This window comes from Zootoca vivipara, chromosome 3 (genome assembly GCF_965207765.1).
Source record: "Zootoca vivipara chromosome 3, rZooViv2.hap1.1, whole genome shotgun sequence".
NCBI lineage: Eukaryota > Metazoa > Chordata > Lepidosauria > Squamata > Lacertidae > Zootoca > Zootoca vivipara.
The window spans coordinates 64,422,806-64,443,390 of record NC_142586.1 but is presented as its reverse complement, the minus strand read 5'-3'; the positions used below and the strand labels follow the sequence as shown (position 1 = coordinate 64,443,390).

General features: G+C 43.2%; 1 long non-coding RNA gene across 3 annotated transcripts in view; it reads left to right on the top strand.

The window, feature by feature from the left end:
• Positions 1–7,647: 7,647 nt before the first annotated feature.
• The window catches only part of LOC132591902 (uncharacterized), a 48,725-nt gene continuing 35,787 nt past the window's right edge, over positions 7,648–20,585 (top strand). Inside the window, exons 1-4 of one of the 3 annotated variants that reach the window (XR_015949335.1) lie at positions 7,648–8,198; positions 10,878–11,006; positions 12,408–12,604; positions 12,862–12,971. This is a non-coding gene — a long non-coding RNA (uncharacterized LOC132591902). The remainder of the gene's footprint in view (positions 8,199–10,877; positions 11,007–12,407; positions 12,605–12,861; positions 12,972–20,585) is intronic. The other 2 variants (XR_015949333.1, XR_015949334.1) reach the window with 2 other exon arrangements.

The following is a 20,585-nucleotide window of genomic DNA, read 5'->3' as shown; positions in this document are numbered from 1 at the left end:
ATCAGTGTATCACATTTCCTGCTTTTATACTCAAATTAGCAACTGTTTGCCTTATCTTAGATTGCCACATGGTTCCTGAGACAGGGGAACAATTTCCTTCTCGTCATTTCCTTGGCTAGGCAGTGAATAATTCAAGAACAATACTTCATCCCCCTGTGTTCTGCTTGTTATTGGATCAAGCTCATCCCTAAAATAAAGAGGAGAGTTACTTTTCCTTTTCCAGCATTTCTGTGCACAGAGAGCCTCACCCTGCATTCCTAACTATGCAAAAGCCCACACATGGGCGACTCGTTTGTACATTCGGAATTCATGACTGGACATCTCTAAACTTGGTGTGGTGTTGCACTTTTTAGAAAGGTGTTTTGTTGTTTCTCAGCCCAATACAAACTGCTGGTATTAACCATTAAAGCTCCAAAGATAGTATCCTCCCATATATTCCATCCTGGACCCAGAGATAATATTCAGAGACCCTTCTCTGGCTACCCTCACCTAAGGAGGGTGCCATTTTTGTGGGGCCATTCCAGTTGTGGGATGCTCTCCCCAGAGAGGTTCATCTGATGCCTGTGCCTTGATCATTTTGGCAGCTCACTTTGCCTCAGTATATTCTGTTTGTTTGCTTGTTTGTTTTTTTAAAAAACACACATTCAGTCCTTTTTAGACCTTGGGGCACTACAGATTTTGTTCTGCTTTAATCTAACGTTGTTTGAATGGATGTTTGATTTTTTATGTTCATGTCATTGTGGCTGCTGCTTAAAAAAATATTAATGGCTTTAAAGAACACTTAAATGCCTTCCACAGAACTTATTGCTAATAAGCAGTATAACAAACGCTGAAAATGAAAAGTACAACTTAAACATTATTTAAATGCATTTTTGTTCCCTAAAGAAAAGGATAGGAAATACCCAGACTTCCGTCCTCGTTCTTGCTTCTTTCTTACTGTAAATGAGACAACAGAATGGGAGATTCAGGTCTGATCTGCATACCTCCTCATAAGCAACAAGCTACCCTTCACTCTTGTTGTCTCCCAGCTATTAAGGAAAAGGGCAGAAGTGAGAAAGTTGTTGACTTTTGCTGCTGCCCAGACCTGCTTCCTGATCACTGTCCCACTTCTCTGAATAGGGTGCATGGTACATTCACTGAAAGAGCTGAAGCCCACCTTTTGTGAGCATTGATGTGGATTGTCCAGTCCATGCATTATTTTGTTTTTAAAAAAAACCCTGCAGATCTCCACATTAGTTAGAGGCCAGATTGAGCAGAAAGACACCACATATTTGCTGGCTCCAACCCTACATCCGGTGCCAGCAAGGCAAGCCCAGGGTGTTTTGCATTCAGAGGCAAAACCAAAAATACCACCCACTGCTGCCTCCTCTGCAGCTATTAAAATACAGCTATATGAACATGTATAATAATAATGGAAACTTAGTAGAAAAACAGTTTAGAAAAACAGTAGTGGACAGCAGTCACCTATAGTTACTTCTGCAGCTCTGAAGTAGCATGGCTAACAGGAATCCATAGTCAAACAAGCCTGAAAATATCCACAATAACACAGTCCATCATTTTTTATTTTTTATTTTAAAATATATTTATTGATTTTACAAATTAAAACATACAACACCAAAAAAGAATACACAAGAAATACACAAAGAGACAAAAACAAATTACAAACACTACAATAAAAAATATACAAACATTCTTCTATCAAAAAATTCTATCTTTATCGACTTCCTCCAATCCCTCCCCACTGCGTTTCATTATATTACTTCCTTAGTACTTCCATATCTTGGTTGCAATCTTCTTAATAATTAACTAGACATCTTATATCACTTACTAACTTATCAATCTTATAATTTCTTATAATTATCTCAAAATACTATTCTATTCTAATTAAATCTTAAACTCAATACAATAACAACACTTAACTAAATCTTAATATATAATAATAACTAAACTAATACTCTTCCACAACCTCTTTGTACTTCCAAAACTTTTAATAAAAACTACTAACTTACAATTCTTTTCTAAATAAACTTCCAATCTTCTTCCACCCATTCTTCCCCCTGATCTCGGAATCTCCCAGTCAGCTCAGGCAGTTCCATAAATTCAGCTTCATCTGCCAGTCGTCCACCGTAGGTACATCTTCAGATTTCCAATTCTTTGCTAATACAATTCTAGCTGCTGTTGTGGCATACAGAAAAAAACGTAGTATCTTTCTTAGGTAATTCCTCTCTAACTATCCCAAGTAAAAAAGCTTCTGGTTTCTTAACAAACGTGTTTTTCAGCACTTTCTTCAATTCATTATAAATCTTATCCCAGAAGCTCTTTGCTTGTGGGCAAGTCCACCACATATGATAAAAGGTTCCTTCCACATTCTTACATTTCCAACATTTATTATCCTGTTTATGAAAAATCTTAGCTAGTTTAACTGGTGTAAGATACCATCTATACATCATCTTCATCATATTTTCTTTCAACATATTACATGCGGTAAACTTCATATTCTTCTTCCACAACCTTTCCCAATCTTCCATCATTCTATTATGCCCAACATCTTTTGCCCAATCATTACCGATTTTGTTTGTTCATCTTTGGTATGCCTCTCCAGCAATAAATTACACATCTTTGAAAGATTCTTTGTTTTAGACTCTATCAAATCTGTTTCCAATTTGGATTTTTTGGTTTGAAAACCTACTTTTTTATCTAGCCTATAAACACAGTCCATCATTTTGGCATGGTAGAAGTCAAATAAACCATACAGAATCAGAAATGCCTCCACTCACTATTTTTGGCCTGTGTAGCAGAAATCCCCGAGCACTCCCCCAGGATAAAATTTAATGATGCAAATATTTGTATATGACTTCTGGGTTCAGCCCAATGTGTATATGCACAGCCGTGCACATATTGAATGCGTGCAAATGGCGGGTTGCATGTACATCTCGTAGAATGATTAGTGTTCCCCTAGACCAGGCACATCCAACTTTCAAGAGACTGCGATTTACTCCCACTATTTAAAAAACAACAACTGCCAGTGATCTACTGGATTGTCCAGAGTTGTTGAGCTTTTTGGGGGGAAGCTTCATCAGACTTGTTGAGCTTTATGGGGAGAGAATGAGCCAAAGTTGTTGATTGCAACTGGGGGACTGAAAGCTCTCCCTGACATCCCGCCACAGGCACCCACCAACTCCCAAATACAAAGGCACTGGGCTATAGATTAACAGTATAGATTAACAAGCCTCCAACTGGAGTCAGTATCAACCCAGCCATTAAGCATCAACCCTCAAAAGTCTAGCCCCCAAAGTCTGTTACTCAAGGCAACAAGGAGGGTGCTTCCTGCTGGTGTGATAAAGCTGTCTTTAGTAATTAGTGGGCTTCTCTGAGATGAAAGGGGGTAAATAAAATAAATAAATAGTAATAATGACAGATTGTTGTTGTTTAGTCATTTAGTCATGTCCGACTCTTGGTGACCCCATGGACCAGAGCACGCCAGGCACTCCTGTCTTCCACTACCACCCGCAGTTTGGTCAAACTCATGGTTGTAGCTTCGAGAACACTGTCCAGCCATCTCGTCCTCTGTCGTCGCCTTCTCCTTGTGCCCTCCATCTTTCCCAACATCAGGGTCTTTTCCAGGGAGCCTTCTCTTCTCATGAGGTGGCCAAATTATTGGAGCCTCAGCTTCAGGATCTGTCCTCCCAGTGAGCACAGATACCAGGAGCAAATCAGATAACAAGGGGCAAATCAAGCACTCAAAACTAGTACTGAGACTAAACCCCCAAATGCCATTAAAAAGCAGTTTTATTTTCAATCTGGCTGAAGCTGAAAACATCAGGACAACCAGGGATTCCCCATCCCTGACTTAACAGTATGGTAATAACAAGCTATCTCCTTGAAAACAACAGGGAGAGATCTCCAACTGTCAGGTGATAATCTAACAATTAACTCCCAAAAGTTTAGCTGAACATTTAGCCCACAGGCAAGTAATCTATTGAACAAAGCAATGGCTGGCTACCACTATAACAATGTTGCTGAGGTTCTAGAAGTTCTTTAAAGTGCATTTTCTTGAAATTAAATGTCATGGAAAGCTCATTGACTTGATTCCACAGTTTACAGCTTTGCTATAAGATTCCTGTAGAAATAAGAGGGGGGAAATGCTGCTGTCCAGAAGGTGGTGGTATGTGACTACCTTTTATATAAATGTAACAAATTAGCCATTATGCAATAACTTATTTTTAGCTACTGACTTTCCATGATATTTGTCTATTACTAAAAGGCTTGCAGCACAAAACATGCTTAGTCAGAAGTAAGCAACAAAGTGTTCAATTTACCTGGTGCATGTGTGTAGGATTAAAGCCTTAGTTTGAAATGACAGGAGAATATTTTCACCTGACAGATTTATTTATTTTTTTAAAAATTGCAAAATGCATTCTTACTTTTCACCTTGATCTCAGACAAACCTGCCACAGGAACGATGCTTCCTGGTTGCTTTGTGAAAAAGAAGTGCAAAATATTGAGATTTCAAGGAGCAGCAAATTAAACAGGAGCAGAAAAAGTAGGGAAAAACAGCAGCTCTTTAGAATCCCATAGATTCCTATTGCCTGGTTCCAAACAACTTAACTTATCAATCACAGGTTTGACTTCACTCATTGGCTAAAAAGACTGAACGATAGGAACAGCCAGGTTGGCTCTTTTCACAGAAATAACTTAGAAGGGTATCTGCTCATTTAATTTAATTTCTTTCTTTCTAGGAAACTTAGCAGCCCTGAGATGAGAGTACCTGTACTTTTATGGATCAGTGTCACAAACTGGATGGACAACAGGGAAGAGGAAGAGGATCCTGACGAGGGGTGTAGCTGGGACTGGGACACACTGAGGCAAGCAGGGAATGGAAAAGGAAGTACTCACAGGGTGACGGAAGATGACGAAGGGACAGAGGACAATGCACAAGAACTAGAGCAGCAGGGCCAAAGGGGCCCTGTCCCCACGAACATGGCAGGCTCCAATAATAATAATAAATAAATAAATAAATAAATAAATAAATAAATAATAATATATTATTTATACCCCGCCCATCTGGCTGGGTTTCCCCAGCTGTTCTGGGCGGCTTCCAACAGAAAAATAAAATAAAATAATCGATTAAACATTAAAAGCCTCCCTAAACAGGGCTGCCTTCAGATATCCTCTAAAAGTCTGGTAGTTATTTTTCTTTTTGACATCTGGTGGGAGGGCGTTCCACAGGGTGGGTGCCACTACCGAGAAGGTCCTCTGCCTGGTTCCCTGTAACTTGGCTTCTCGCAGCAAGGGAACTGCCAGAAGGCCCTTGGCACTAGACCTCAGTGTCTGGGCAGAGCGATGGAGGTGGAGACGCTCCTTCAGGTATACTGGACCGAGGCCGTTTAGGGCTTTAAAGGTCAGCACCAACACTTTGAATTGTGCTCGGAAACGTACTGGGAGCGAATGTAGATCTTTCAAGACCGGTGTTATGTGGTCTCGGCGACTGCTCCCAGTCACCAATCTAGCTGCCGCATTCTGGATGAAGTGTAGTTTCCGGGTCACCTTCAAAGGTAGCCCCACATAGAGCACATTGCAGTAGTCCAAGCGAGAGATAACTAGAGCATGCACCACTCTGGCGAGAGAGTCCGCGGGCAGGTAGGGTCTCAGCCTGCGTACCAGATGGAGCTGATAAACAGCTGCCCTGGATACAGAATTAACCTGCACCTCCATGGACAGCTATGAGTCCAAAATGACTCCCAGGCTGTGCACCTGGTCCTTCAGGGGCACAGTTACCCCATTCAGGACCAGGGAGTCCCCCACACCTGCCCGCCTCCTGTCCCCCACAAACAGTACTTCTGTCTTGTCAGGATTCAACCTCAATCTGTTAGCTGCCATCCAACCTCCAACCGCCTCCAGACACTCACACAGGGCCTTCACTGGTTCTGATTTGAAAGAGAGGTAGAGCTGGGTATCATCCACATACTGATGGACGCCCAGCCCAAACCCCAATGGCTGCATATAGATGTTAAAAAGCATGGGGGAGAGGACAGAACCCTGAGGCACCCCACAAATGAAAGTCCAGGGGTCTGAGCACCCATTCCCCCACCACCACTTTCTGAACACGGCCCAGGAGGAAGGAGCGGAACCACTGTATGACAGTGCCCCCAGCTCCCAACCCCTCTAGGTGGTCCAGAAGGATGTTATGGTCGATGGTGTCAAAAGCCGCTGGGAGATCCAGCAGAACAAGGAAACAGCTCTCACCTTTGTCTCTAGCCCGCCGGTTATCATCAACCCGTGTGACCAAGGCAGTTTCAGTCCCATGATGAGGCCTGAATCCTTACTGGAAGGAATCCAAATGGTCAGCTTCTTCCAGGCATGCCTGGAGTTGTTCAGCAAGGCAAAGGTAGCAGCAGGAGTGGCGCTCTAGGAGGCTGAGGCAGGCAAGGGCCCACAGGACAGCTCACTAACTGGCCAGGGGGAGCTTGCTAGCTCTGGGAGGAAGCCTGTGATTCCTCATCTGTTGTAGGTTTAGAACCAGTGAAGGTCACATGCCTCATCAAGCCCAGATGTTGCAATCAGCATGCAAAATACAAAAGGGAAGCAGAGCTTAGTTGCTGTGTCTGCTGAACTGCCCATATTGAGGGACCTTGACGTGTGTGCTCCTGGATCTCAATGGCACTGTGCTTCAGGTTTGACTCTGGACTGTATCCTGACTGTTGGACTTCAGACTTGGCTACTTGGATTGACTCTGGACTGTGTTTTCTGACCTTGGAACTTTGCTTGTGTGGATTGAGCCCTGGACTTTGGACTTGACATGCTGTCTTGCTGCCAGGTAGGCCAGGGGTTCAGGGCAACCAGTGACTGGTTAAGGAACAGGAAGTAGAGTAGGAAGAAAAATACAGTAATAGATGGACCAGTGGTCTGGGTATATGGAAGCTTCCTATGGGAGTGTTCCTATGACCACCTTGGAGCATAGGGATGCTGTATGGTGTGTTTCACATCTCTTCCTGCCATAGCTGTTCATATCAGCATGGCTTCATGTACACACAGGGGGCACTGATGTGATGGGCAGGGATGTCTTCACTCTATAGCTAGAGGTGAATTAGGAATTAACTCCACCTGCCATCTGGTGTGAAGCTGGTTTGAGAAGCAATGCACTGAGCAGTAGCATTTCATAACAAAGCACAGGATACATATGCATTTTGAATAATGTTGTGTGAACACAGATTAAAAATCTAAATAGCCGCTGGCAGAGCGCGTCAACTGCACGAAAGGCGCCGCGCCTGCCTCCCTTCGCTTTCTCGCATCTAGTCGGGGCATCACGTGAGGGAATCTGCCCTTGAAAAAAATGGCGGGCCTCCCAGGCAGAATGACCAGAGTCTGCCCGCTGCACGCGCGCCAGCCACCCGCTCCGAGAGCGGCAGCTCGGCTTGGGCAGAAGGCGCTGGGCCGGCTGCTGTTGGGGTGCCTCAACCCCGCGTGCGTGTGTTTGCGTGTGTGTGTAAAGAGACGAAGAGGGAGCTGGAAGGAGCCCTTCCTCCTGCTGTCCTTTTGCCCAGGGTGGGAAGCGGGAGAGCGACACCCGCGGCCACACGCGCCACTGACAACAAACACCCTCGCAGCTGCTGCTCCGGCGCCGCAGCAGGACAGGCGGGCGCCCTCATTCTCGGGATGGCGGGCTAGCCGGGCGCGCTGTGTGGAGATGGAGTCGCGCCGCGCGCGTGCACAGCTAGCCTCGCGCAGCATCCCTCCGCGGGGGGGGGGGGCAAAACGCAGCTCCCCTACTCAGCTCCCCCTCCCTCTCTCTCTCGTCGTCCCAGTAGACGCGCGCGCACCTGCTTTCCTCCCATCCCACACACGCGCAGAGAAACCCCCCCGTGCCTGTGGCTGAGGAGAAGCTCCGCGCGCTTTGCAGAAGCGAGGGGGGCGGGGAGAGAGAGAGAAGAGGCGGAGCTTTCTCAGCCGCGACTGCTGCTAGGTGCAGCAGTGCGTGTGTATTCGCCTGTCGCTGGGGTGGGATTGTTGCCCGCGGTAACCAGGGAGCCAGCAGCCCGAGGCGTCTGGCAGCTCCGGAGCCCTGGGATTCGGGAGAGAGGCAGCGGTTCGGGTGTCGTCCGCAGAGGGTGTTCTCGCAGCAGGGACCGAGCAGGGAGCGCTGGCCAAAGGGGAGCACCAGCAGCTGCGAAGAGTCCCGGACGGGGAGCGTGAAGGAGGTACAAAACCCACAGCCGGCATTGGAGGGCTCTCGCGTCCCTCCTCGCCGGGCGGCGCAGAGGGGATGCTTCTGCTTTCTGCGCTTTCTGCGCTGTCATGTCCGTCGAGGAGGCAGGCTGGGGCAGGGCAGGTACAAGGGAGAGCATTGCTGCCGCCTTCGGAATCGGGCAGGTGGAAGGGCGCCTTGAGATCTAGAGCTCTGCATCATGCGACTCGCAGGCAATGAAGCCGGAGCCTAGGGCCATCCAAAGCAAATTTGGGGCAAAAGTCGTTTTCTTGATTTGTAGGGTTCTCAGCTTCGTGGGCGACTGAGCCAGATCTAAAATCAAGTATTTGTTTTATTTGGGCGGAAAACAGCCCCAAAACCGATTATGGATATTTATCCAACACAAAATACAATGTCGACTGGGGAGGGATGGCAGGGTGGGCAATATTTGCAAGCGGTAAACTGGCAGGGGAAGACAGGAGTGCCTGGCGTGCTCTGGTCCATGGGGTCGCGAAGAGTCGGACACAACTAAACAACAACAACAACAAGCTGGATATACCTGTCACTCTGATAGTTTATATTCAGCTCATGTAACTGAAAGCAAAATAACACTGAAAATTCCGTTAGTCCATAACATGCCAGCACTGGAGATTCTGTTGGTGGATTAGCTCAGCCTGGGAGGTAGTCAGTTGCTCAGTGATTTACAGCTCTTTCTGGTCAGGCACCTCATGAAACATTTTGTGGGTTGGTACTTTTTATCCGCTGGGGCTGGGCTGTTGTAACCTTGTAATTTGTTGGTGTGCTTCTACTGATTGTAACACTAGTAACGAGCTTTGCACACAAAGCAGTTCATGCTAATACCAAGAAATCAACAGCCTTCCTGTGTGTGCATGTGTGACTATATTTTTTGTCCATATGGCTTTGGACACCTACAGGGTGCTACAATAGAATTGTAGTGTTGGCAGAGACCCCAACGGTCAAAACCCCTGGACTGTTGTCTGAGCAGAACTAAAAGCATTGTATTATTTTATTCATTCATTTAATTTATATACCACGCTTCATCAAAAGATCTCAGGGCAGTTCACAAAATAAAAACACAAGATAAAAGCACAAATAAATAGTCAAAACAATAACCTCCCTCCCACAAACACTTTTAAAAAGCTATGTGTGTGATACTAATCCTGGCCCAATTTGTAAATAATGAATTATGTATTTTATTTCCAACAGAGGAACAGGTGTATTTTAGCATTTGATCCTAACAAATAACTGCATAATAAAATGTTCATAATTATAGTTTTTTCCAGGGTGGTGGTGGTGGTGGTGTTTTAAAAAAACTATTTTAGAAGAAACAAATCTTCTAAGAGCATTAATCAATGTTGCAATGCTTCATACACTTCTTTGTGAGAAAATCTCTTTGAACACAGTAATTTACTTCTGAGTAAACATGCATGACATTGAGGGGCAAGGCTGGAGTCTTGGGCATATTTGCAGCTAGTCTGGTCGTTTACATGCTTATTTGGTGATAGTTTCACTGAAACCAGGGATCAGCTACTCAGTAGGTGTGCAGCTACCACATAGGATTGTGGCTTTACAAGGAAACAACTGTCATTGAACTTAAAGCATGTGCAGGATCAGGATGTTTAGCTTAATAAATGGCACACTAGAAACTTAAAGGAAACATATTTCACTATAAATGTTGCCCCTCCTTACTTTATGAGCTTTTATTTGTTATATACAATAACTTCAATTTTGTAATAGTCTTGGGGCAGTCATTTTATGAAAGCAGATGTTATGTTCAGGGATGCATGATACATTTTTGACCTAGCACACACTGTTTCGGATCAAAAGTGGAAGCATCTAAACTAGTTTTCTCCAGTTCTTAAAATTTGTGTTACCTACTGTGGCTCCCCAATCCAGCATCAATAACTCTCTCTATGGTTGAGTATGCAATGGTATCTGCACACAGTTGTAAGCTCAGGGGCTGTTACTGAGTTGAAGGGTCAATGAATTTGAGAAGTAATCCTGCACTAACAATATGACAGGTTAACTCTGACTCCCATCTCAAGTCACTTAAGTGGCAAAAAAATATGAACAGTGCAGCTCTTTAGGAATGTTTTATGCTCAAGTCACTTTGGAATAATGGAGCAGAAAGGGAGGTGACCACCTGAAATCACCTCATTGGTGGGAGGATTTATTCTACACAGGGCTTGACTGGTGCCATCTACCTCTAGAACCCTCCCCCCCCTGCAGCTTAACACATATTTTCTCCCAGTGTCCCATCCACCCCTTTCAATGAGGCTTGAGACTCACTGAGCTAACCTCAAGTAGAATAGTATAAAGTAGTATGCAGAACTTGTTTTCTTCTTTCCTTTTCATTTGTGATGAGGCTGGCTCTGATTCTCAACTTCCATAATTTTTTTTTTAATTTAGTGACTAATGATTCTACTGTTTGTTACTTATTATGAACAGGATGGACCTTAATCTTCGGACTGCCCAAGTATCATGTGATTTAGAAAGCTGTAGAGGGAGCATATGTTGTATTTCAAACAAAAAGTTTACTTAATGGCTTGGAAACAATAGGTTTAAAAATTATAATGTGTATCTTGGCTTATTGAAGCTGAATTATAAATGTGAAAGACCAAAAGTTCCCCACTCCTATTCCATAAGCAGACTTCCTGTCACTCTCCAATAGTACCTCATCTGTGGACAGTGTTGTCAGTTCTGAGACAGCCAGTCCACCATCCAAGCGTAAAGTGGTCACCAAAGTCCAATCGAATGCAAAGAAGGCTTTGCTAAAATGGGTGCAGTACACAGCAGCAAAGTGAGTAATCTGTAGATTGATATTAGCTAAATGATGTAGTAATAATTTATGGCACCAGCATGAATTAAGAAAGTTTGTGCCAGAGAGATCAATAAAAATTGGAAAGGAAATTGGCTTCTGTCAGAATGGCTGTAAGAGGCAATACATTGTCAAAACACTTAAAATTCTTTTCCCAGTTTGATATCATGAGCAGAGCAATTCAGTGCTATCAGATTTTGTACCTTACTTCACCAATTGAATTTTCCTTCACTTTGCCAATGTATCCTCACAACTTGGCCTGTGATTGAATATAACATTCTCTTTGTAAACATCTATGTAATTTTACAATACCAGCTTTGATTTCATATTTCCACATAAAAAAATATATATGTATTTCTGTACCTTCAATTTTAAGCTTTTAGAACATAATGGAAAGAAACCTTTGGCCTACAGTTTGTGGCACTGCCTTTGTTTAATCTTAACTGAAGCCAGAAGAGTGTGGGATATATAAGGCATCAGAGGAAGATGACAAGACAGAGAAACTTAGATGAAAGCAAGCAACTGGAGCAGTGTATAGCAACAGCTTTCAGCTGTTTGAATCTCTTAACAACTTTCATCAATAACATATGTAATCAGACTATTAACCAATTCATGTCTGCTTTGAATAGCTGGTGGACGTGAACAACCTACAATTCAACTGTCTGTGATTTTGGCAGTGCTGGTGTACTATCCATCTAGTCAGTTTGGACAGTTGCTATCTAATAGCCAGAATGGATTGGACAAGAGAGAATGTATGTTTTTCTTGATAGTTTCACTAGTGCAGAGTGTGCCTTTATGTTGCTTGCCACCTTCTGAGTATATGACCAGGATAGGATATGACCTTGATAAATTAGATAACTCTGCAATAAATAATGAAACGAAACTGAGCAGGAGACAGCAATATCATGTCATTGCAACAGAGGGCAAATACTGTTCTGGGATGTACTGATGGAAACATAGTATATATGACACAGACACCAATCCTTCAGTTTTTCAAGGACAACTGCAGTGTTCCCTTTCTTGTTTATTCCTCTGCCTTGTAAAGAACTCTCCCAGCATTACTGTTGTGGACTTCAAGGCTATTATCTAGAAGTTAACTATTTCATAGGCAGAATTAACAAAGCCTGCTGGGGTCCATCATTCAGTCTGTCTCCACACGCTTATTTAGTCATACATAAATGAGAGCTTGCATGAATACGAGTTGAAAAGAATGACTGGGGGGTTTATGTCAAACCAGGAACAGCAACTAATTCAACTGAAAAGTAAGTTCTGCTCCAGCCATTGCAAAAATTGTAACCAAAAACCCAGGTTAATGATATAAGTGAAGATAAAGGTTGGGGGTCAGAACAGGTTGTTACAAAGTAATTTCTTCTTGTTGTGAAGGCAAGCTGGAATTGAAGTCAAGGATTTTGGACGAAGCTGGAGGAGTGGTGTTGCCTTTCATTCAGTTATTCATGCCATCCGTCCAGAACTAGTGGACTTGGAGAGGTTGAAAACGAGATCAAACAAGGAAAATTTGGAAGAGGCATTTACAATTGCAGAGTCAGAATTAGGAATTCCAAGACTTCTTGATCCTGAAGGTAGCATATCATTGAATTTGACCACTGTTGAACTGTAACCCTGTGACCTGTAATAGTAACACTGTAACTCACCTTAGTTTTGGGTTTGGGAGGGAGTTCTTTTTAAAATACGTGTGTGTGTGTGTGTGTGTGTGTGTGTGTGTGTGAGAGAGAGAGAGAGAGAGAGAGAGAGAGAGAGAGAGAGAGAGAGAGAAATGTCTTAACATTTTATACAGTTCAGCTTTGTGTTAATTTACTGTCTTCCTCATTCTTTTCAGATGTGGATGTGGATAAGCCAGATGAGAAATCAGTGATGACCTATGTAGCACAATTCCTGAAACACCTCCCAGATCCTCATAATGCAGCCAGTGATGCACAGGAGACAGATGTATGTTCTTAATTCTATTTTACATAGACTGCACAACTTTTACACAATATGTGCAATGTGGACAATATTTTACATAGACATTCATTCTGTATTCTCTGTTTGTCAAAGCACAATAGGGTTCTAAAGAAGCTAGGAATAGTTTGAGTTGAGAGCTGTTGAGAGAAGTACAATTTAAGGGGGGAAATGTGAATAAATGTTTGCAATAGAAAGAGAAGAGGCAGTGGACTTGAACTGCTTTCTAATCTCAAGGAGCATCAGAAGTACCTTTTAATAAATAAACTTTTCAACTTGGCTTTAAGGATATAATTCCAATAACTGCTTTCCATAAGTTTTGTTGAATCAGTTTGCTTTCCTATCAACTATTAAGCTATATGCAGCCCAATCCTGTGCAGATTTACTCAGAAGTAAGTCTAATATAGCTCAATGGTGCAGTGTGTGTAGGATGGCAACGTAAGGGAAAATAAATAAGTAAAGAATGCATAATTTATTACAGTGCAAATAATTGACATGGGGATAATGTTCATCTGTCCTTTCTAATTCCCTTGGATTGTTGACTTTAGAAAATCTGTTTCTGCTGTGTATTTCTTTCCTGTTGGACTGGCCTAACTGTGGCATATTTTGTCAGCAAACAATCTTTCATTTGGCTTTTCATCCTGATCATACCAACTTTTGTTTGGCAAGGGCTAGTAGTGGCACTACTGAGACAATCTGTTCAGCTTCTCACCAGCAGCAGGACAAAGAAAATGCATCTGGTGCTTCTCAGCAATAACCCACGAGTTCTATGGCCGAAGTGTGCAGACTTTCTGTCCTTTCCACCCCAGCTCTCAGCAGTGACTGTGAATCATTCAATGTAAAGGGATAATGCAAAGCATTTTCTTTGCAGCTCACCCATATATTTAAATATTTATGCCCCCTTGGGATATAAATAACAAGAGCAAAATAACATTGTTATTTACATCTTGGAAGATCAGTGCCATATCTAGAGAAGCGGTTCATAGTATAGCTTTCAGGTGCTTCTTATAAGAACTATTTGCTATAGGACCTCAGCAGGGGCTGCTGGGGCATTGATTTCACTAGAGGCAAAAAGTAGGAGCTGGGGCTAGTCTGGTGCAATTATTGGCTGAATCAGTATTGCTAACTTCATTGGAGGCAGGGTCCACTGCAGTCCTACAGTACAGCTCTCCATCTTAGTATTTGAGCCCTGGCAACTGCCTTCTAAAATACACTCCCATGTACTCTCTATGTAGAAGATGGAAGTGGTGTAAGAGGCCTTTTATCAAAAGAACAAGACCATAAAACCCAGGGTGTATTGTGCCTCCAGCTTTTTGAATAGGAAATGGAAATTACTTACTAGACAAATATGTATTGATACAAATAATTGATACAAATAAGTCACTCAGTTTTTACTGAAAATCACCACAGTTGCAGTGCAGTGCATTCAGGCATAACACAGAATATAGCACTGTTGTCTCATTTAGTGTGGAGCAGTGGTTTGTGATATGGTTGGTAGTCACATATTTTTCTATTTCTGCAGCACTAGCAAAGCTCACCCTGCCCCTTTTGCCAAATATAGGTGCATGTATACCCACTCACGCATGCATGCATGCATGCACGCTAACAAGGAGTTTCCCTATCAGTGCTGCCTATGGAGAAACCTGTGAATTTCACCAGGCTTCTTCCAGGAAAATCCTTGTCTACCAGGGTGTGTGTGTGTGTGTGTGTGTGTGTGTGTGTGTGTGTGTGTGCTATGGCTCTGTGTATACTCCCCTCTCCTCAGAGGTTATTGCATTTTCTATTTGGCACAGAGGCAGCTGGAAGGGTCTTGTGCCACTCACTTTGTCTCCCATCACTGGGAGTGAGAGGGCTACGGTGGCGGGGAGGTTGGTGTGGGCACAGCAGCTGGATCAGCAGATTGGTTCTGCTGCTGGACCTATGCAAACTCCCCTTCCTGGTAAGTTCAGAAATGCTGATGATGAGAGACCAGGTGCATAGCGCCAATATCTCCACCAGATACCTCCAACTTGGCACCCTGCCTGGGAACACCATTCCGTTGTGTTCTTTGCCTTCGCTCCTTCCAGTGAAAGAAACTATAACTGGTGGCTTGGATGATGAGATAACCCTGGAGATAGTGATGTAGCAGCTGACTTCTCCCCATTGGTGTTAGGCAGAGAAAGCAGTAAGCAGGCAAAGTGGAAAAGAAGGAAAGTTACTATGATCGCGGCCCCCTTCTTGCCCTTCTCTTATGTGTTGCACCTTACATGGGAACTAGAGAACACACAATAGAAGTGTGAATCTTTCCCCCACCAGCGTTTTTGGTTTTTCATCTAGAACAGGATTCCTTGGCCCTCCAGATGTTTTTGGCCTACAACTCCCATAATCCCTAGCTAGCAGGACCAGTGGTCAGGGATGGTGGGAATTGTAGTCTCAAAACATCTGGAGGGCCGACGTTGAGGAAGCAACTCTGCTCCACTGACCCCAAAAGCATGTAGGCTGCACCATGCGAGAGCATCAGATAGTAGTGTAGCCCTCCCTATGGAACAGCCAGACAGAAGACCTCTGCTGTTTCTGCCCAGTTGTGTCAAATGATCTTGCTCTTAGTGCTACTTGTGGTTTATCAGGTTTGCAGGTTGGCCACCTATACACAATAAGGCTGTGTTCCCTTTCTCCATCCCATAATATAAAAAAAAACAGGAATTGAAAAATTCTCAGAACATAGTGTTTCTTCTTAAAAGACATTAAACATTTTGAGTGCCATCAAACATAAGTGTTGAGAAGAAAGGGGAATACACAATACAAGGGGAAGAAATAAGGCAACGAGACTGAACAGAAAGCAGAACACAATCAACTCAGGTGGATAACCCAGGCATTGACAATGCAATAACATTGGCAGGAGAAAGGGGAGAAATGCCATCAGTAAAGCAGAAAGGAGCCAAATAATTATTCATTACTAACCCAGAAATAAGTGTTTGTAGCAGTCAAGTAATTTGCTGGATCTCCTGCTACAAGGCCAGTTATTAAGGTGGATACTCACATGAAGTGATGGTAGCATGATAGACTTATTCACTAGATCACTCGTCACATGAATCTTATCACGAAGTGATTACAAAAATCACTTGTGACGGTGACTGTATGACTTTATGTGCCTCTGTTGTACTGTTTTGTCCCACAGATGCTACTTAATTCTTTTAATCTAACGTTTTCATACTACTTTGTGTGATATTTTAGTTCTGTTTTCATTGGCTAGCAGTTCATCAGTTTTCACAGAGAACCAAGGTTTCTTTTGTTTCTTTCATGCAATTACACTAGGAGATACAGTAAAATATATTCAGAGATTTTCTGTTAGTTGGTATGACTAGTCATGTGAAGTCTCAAAGAGTCGTGCTGATTGGTACTTAACCATTTCTGCCTGTAAAATTGTTTATAATTGGTATTCACATGTGCCATAAAGCATAAGAAATAAACAGTGCTCTCTCTACTTCCAAAATTGTGTTAGGATGAGGAGGTTAGCAAAGGTGCAACCACACACACCAATTTAGTGTCAATCCAAATACAGTGGTGCCTCGCTAGACGAAATTAATTCGTTCCACGGGTCTTTTCTTATAGCGAAAAATTCATCTAGCGAATCCCATAGGAATGCATTGAATTTTTTTTGAATTTTTTTTTGCCCATAGGAACGCATTAATTGAATTTCAATGCATTCCTATGGGAAACCGCGATTCGCTAGACGAATTTTTTGTAAAACGCATTGGTCTAGCGAGGCAACCTCTGCTCGAAAAATCCTTTCGTTAAGCGGAAATTTCGTTAAGCAGGGCATTCGTTAAGCGAGGCACCACTGTATAGTGAGGGTTCACTACTAGGGACATTCAGTCTACCCTTATCTTGCCTAGAAGGGAAGGCATCTCATGTCTCAGGAGCCTATTTATCCCTAGAACTTTGTGCCCACCTCACATCTGCTTCATGGCTACCAAGAAATATACCCAGTATCTACAGTTGAGAACTGCAGAGAAAAGTTATAATATTTGATCAACAAGGAGCCAAGACTCAAAGTCTTCTCTCTTCCATAAGGTCTGGACCTGAAGATTTAGCAACTTCCTGTGCATTGAAAAATAATGTGCATACATTTTTCAATGTACCTCTCTCTTCTTTCTTTCTTTTTTCTATATTTATTTATTTGCCTTTCTCTGCTCCCGCTATCCATTTTTCTTCATATCGCTAGAAGCCACTTCAAGCAATTTCATCTTTTGTTATTTCTAAATACAAGGTAAGGTTTAAACATGGTAAATTAAACTGACTCACTAGTTTATTATTTATCATTATGTATGTAAACCACTTGATCATCAAAAACCTATACTTGGCATTGCTAGATATTAACTATTTTATCCCATGTTTGTGTGTGGGGGCGTGTCTTCACCTTTTATCTTTACTCTAGACACTATATTTAACTGATCATCCTTATAAAATGTTTAATTAACCATCTGTTATATAACACACTTTCTATGTCTTCTAAAGTTGCATATACTAGCTAGTTTAATATAGCAAATAACAAAATACTCTTCAAGGCAAAACTGTGTAAAGAACATTTCAATAGTCCCCAGGTGCTGACAAAGCTGACAACCAGCTCTTGTCAACAAAAGTCAAACATTCAACACTTTGCAGCTACTCTTGGTCTAGGAAAGTATTACATTCAGAGGCAGCTGCTAGATGTGAAATTCCTAACCAAATAAGGGATGCAGAATCTGCATGCAAAAACCTGCTTCTGTACACTAGTCTCCTTTGCCAGGTTAACTTTTGAAGTGGCTCACAACACGAAAAGAAAAATCAACAATAAAATAAAGTAACTAAACTGAAAGAGCATAAAAAAACATTGTGAAATAAAAAATCCTCAGATTTAAAACAGCCAGGTCACTAACAATATTTTAAAAAATGCAAAGTAGAACAATATCCATACAATTGGATACACATATGCCTTGTTCCATATATTAGTGGATAGATTAATATAAATATTTTGTCACGCCACCCAATTTCTGAGCTGTGTGTTCTAGGTGCTTACCCTGGGTCTGTGTTTCCTTTGGAATGAGATATAGTGGAGACTGTGGAGTCTTTATGATATAAGGTTTATTTACACGTATATACAAACTGAGTCTACAATGGAGGGGTTCATAGCATTAGCACCCCACAGCCTTGAATTCCAGCAGAAATCATGCATGGCTCTGTCTTTCTGGCTTCCCAGCTTGCTTCCAGCTTCTGGCATAACACAAACTCTCAACTCTGGCCTTTGTCTTTCTAACTAACAGACAGTTGAGAGAAGAGGGCCCACCTATTTTCTGTCTGGCACAGAACCACTTCCTTTCATGGGCGTAGGCTGCCCCCCCCCCCCGAAGCAAAAAAATTAATGTATTTTACAGGCCATAACCAGCACTTTTCCCCTCCAAAAACTGAAGTGGAATGGGCTTTGCTTTAGCAAGAGCAGCTCAATCTCCGCTTGCTGAGGGGGGGGGGAACACAGCTATAACAAAAACACATTAAATAAATAAAGCAAAGTGGCTACTGGTAGTTAAGCAGTTAAGACAATGGAGCAGATATCCCCAGGCAAGATGTGATAGCTCACCACTTCACCCTATTGTTCTTCAGTGGGGGTTGTTAATGAGCATTCAGGGATCGCATTAAGATTTCTATTGGCAATTCAATTTGACTAAGGTGGCTCTGCAAGGCTAAAAGGAAGTGAATAAGAAAAGGGGGGGCTGTAGCTTTGATAGACACAGTTATGTTTATAAAAAGCAGTGGTGTTCCAGTCTGCCCCTCCTCCTGCATCTGCATACTGTAAATCAGGGGTGGCCACCTCCCAAGAAACTCTGATCTACTCACAGAGTTAAAAACTGGGAGTGATCTACCCCCTTTTGGGGGGTTCAGATCAAAGCTGTTGAGTTTTTTTTAAGGAAGGGAAGCCCTGTTTTGTGGGGTTTAGGTCAAACTTGTTGAGCTTCTTTTAGGAGGGAGGGAGGCCCATTTTTGTTTAGGGCTTTAGGTCATAGTTCAGCTTTTTTTAGGGAGGAGGAACATTTTGGGTGAGCTTTTTTAGGGGTGCCAGTGATCTAGCAGTGATCTACCACAGACATCCAGTGATCTACTGGTAGATCACAATCTACCTGTTGGACGTGCCTGCTGTAAATCAAGCAGAGAGAAAGCTGCTTACAAGGCTCCTCCTGTACAGGTGTACCGGTATCTTCCTCTTGCTGCAGAGTTCCAGCATCACAGCGTCACCCAGAGGCACCCACAAATATGAGTTATCCCTCTATTTCTTCCTTCCTTCCTTCCCTCCCTCTTCCATCCTTAATAAAATACTGGGGGGGGGCAGATAAGCCCCACATAGAAAGCCCATCAACACGGGGGGTGACTCTTTCAAATACTGTATTTACCAGTAATTGGGGGGGGGGAGAGGCCCCTAGGCCCCTAGGAGTTGGCTGCTATGCCTAGGAGTAGGACAATTCAAGAAAGCAGAATGATGCATATGCTATGGTAATATATCAATAGAAGCATAGAATTGTAGTTGGAAGAGACCACAAGGGTCATCTAGTCCAACCCCCTGCAATGCAGGAATTTTTTCCTAAGGTGGGGCTTGAACCCACGACATGGTTGAAATATTATGCTGATATGCAGCAACGTCTCGGAACCGTCATGACTGCGGCCGTGCCTCGCCTCGCCCTCGCCCGCCTTGCCACCCCCTCTCGCATGCCCGACCCTCTCGTCCTCTCCAGCCAAGCAGGGTAGCCGCCGACGCTGCCAGCCCCAGAAGCCACGATGTCGTCGGGCCCGCTGGCCCTGTAGCCCCACCCACATTCCCACTTTGTGGCCCCTCCCCTCCCATTCCTTGGCCCCACCCCTGAATGACCATGGCTTGCCCCCCCTAGTTTTGATCCTGGCTACACCCCTGCTTCCTTTGTTACCTTAATGAACCATACATAGGCCATTACCTCACCAGGAACCTCAGACCTTTTGCAAGCATAGCATATACTCTGCTAGCTCAGCTTGAAATAATATTTCTATTTGGACTCTGGAGATGTGTAAACGTATCAGACTAATTGCCTGCTTCATATGAGAGGAGTTCCCATGGGCATCTGGTTGTTGACTGTGACAACAGTGTTGTAGTAGGTGGGCCTTTGGCCTGATCCAGCAGAATTCTTCTTAGGTTCTTACCTCTTGCACCTTTAACACTACCATTCCAAAAACCGCAGCCATGGGAGAGAGGTTGGAGCCTTTTCCCCTGTGCTGTTGCCCTTGACAGAGTTGCTGTTAGGCAGGAGTGGAAAACTTGCTTTGAAAGGACGATTCACATCAAGGGATCAGCACAGTGGGAAAGGGGTAAACCTCCCTTCTCCCATGGCTCTGAACCAAATGTTACCCACACGTCCGCAGCTGCTTTTATCAGAAAAATGAAGAGGGGAAAGGATGTATGGTCTGGAGATGTGTTTTCACTTTTCCAACATTGTGTCTAGTTTGGTCTTTGCATTTTATTAGTGGTGCTCTATAGAATATTCAGCAAATCTTCAGAAAGGTATTCACTTTTCTTTATACAAAGCTAAAACACAACATTTTGAGAGTAGCCGCTATCACACC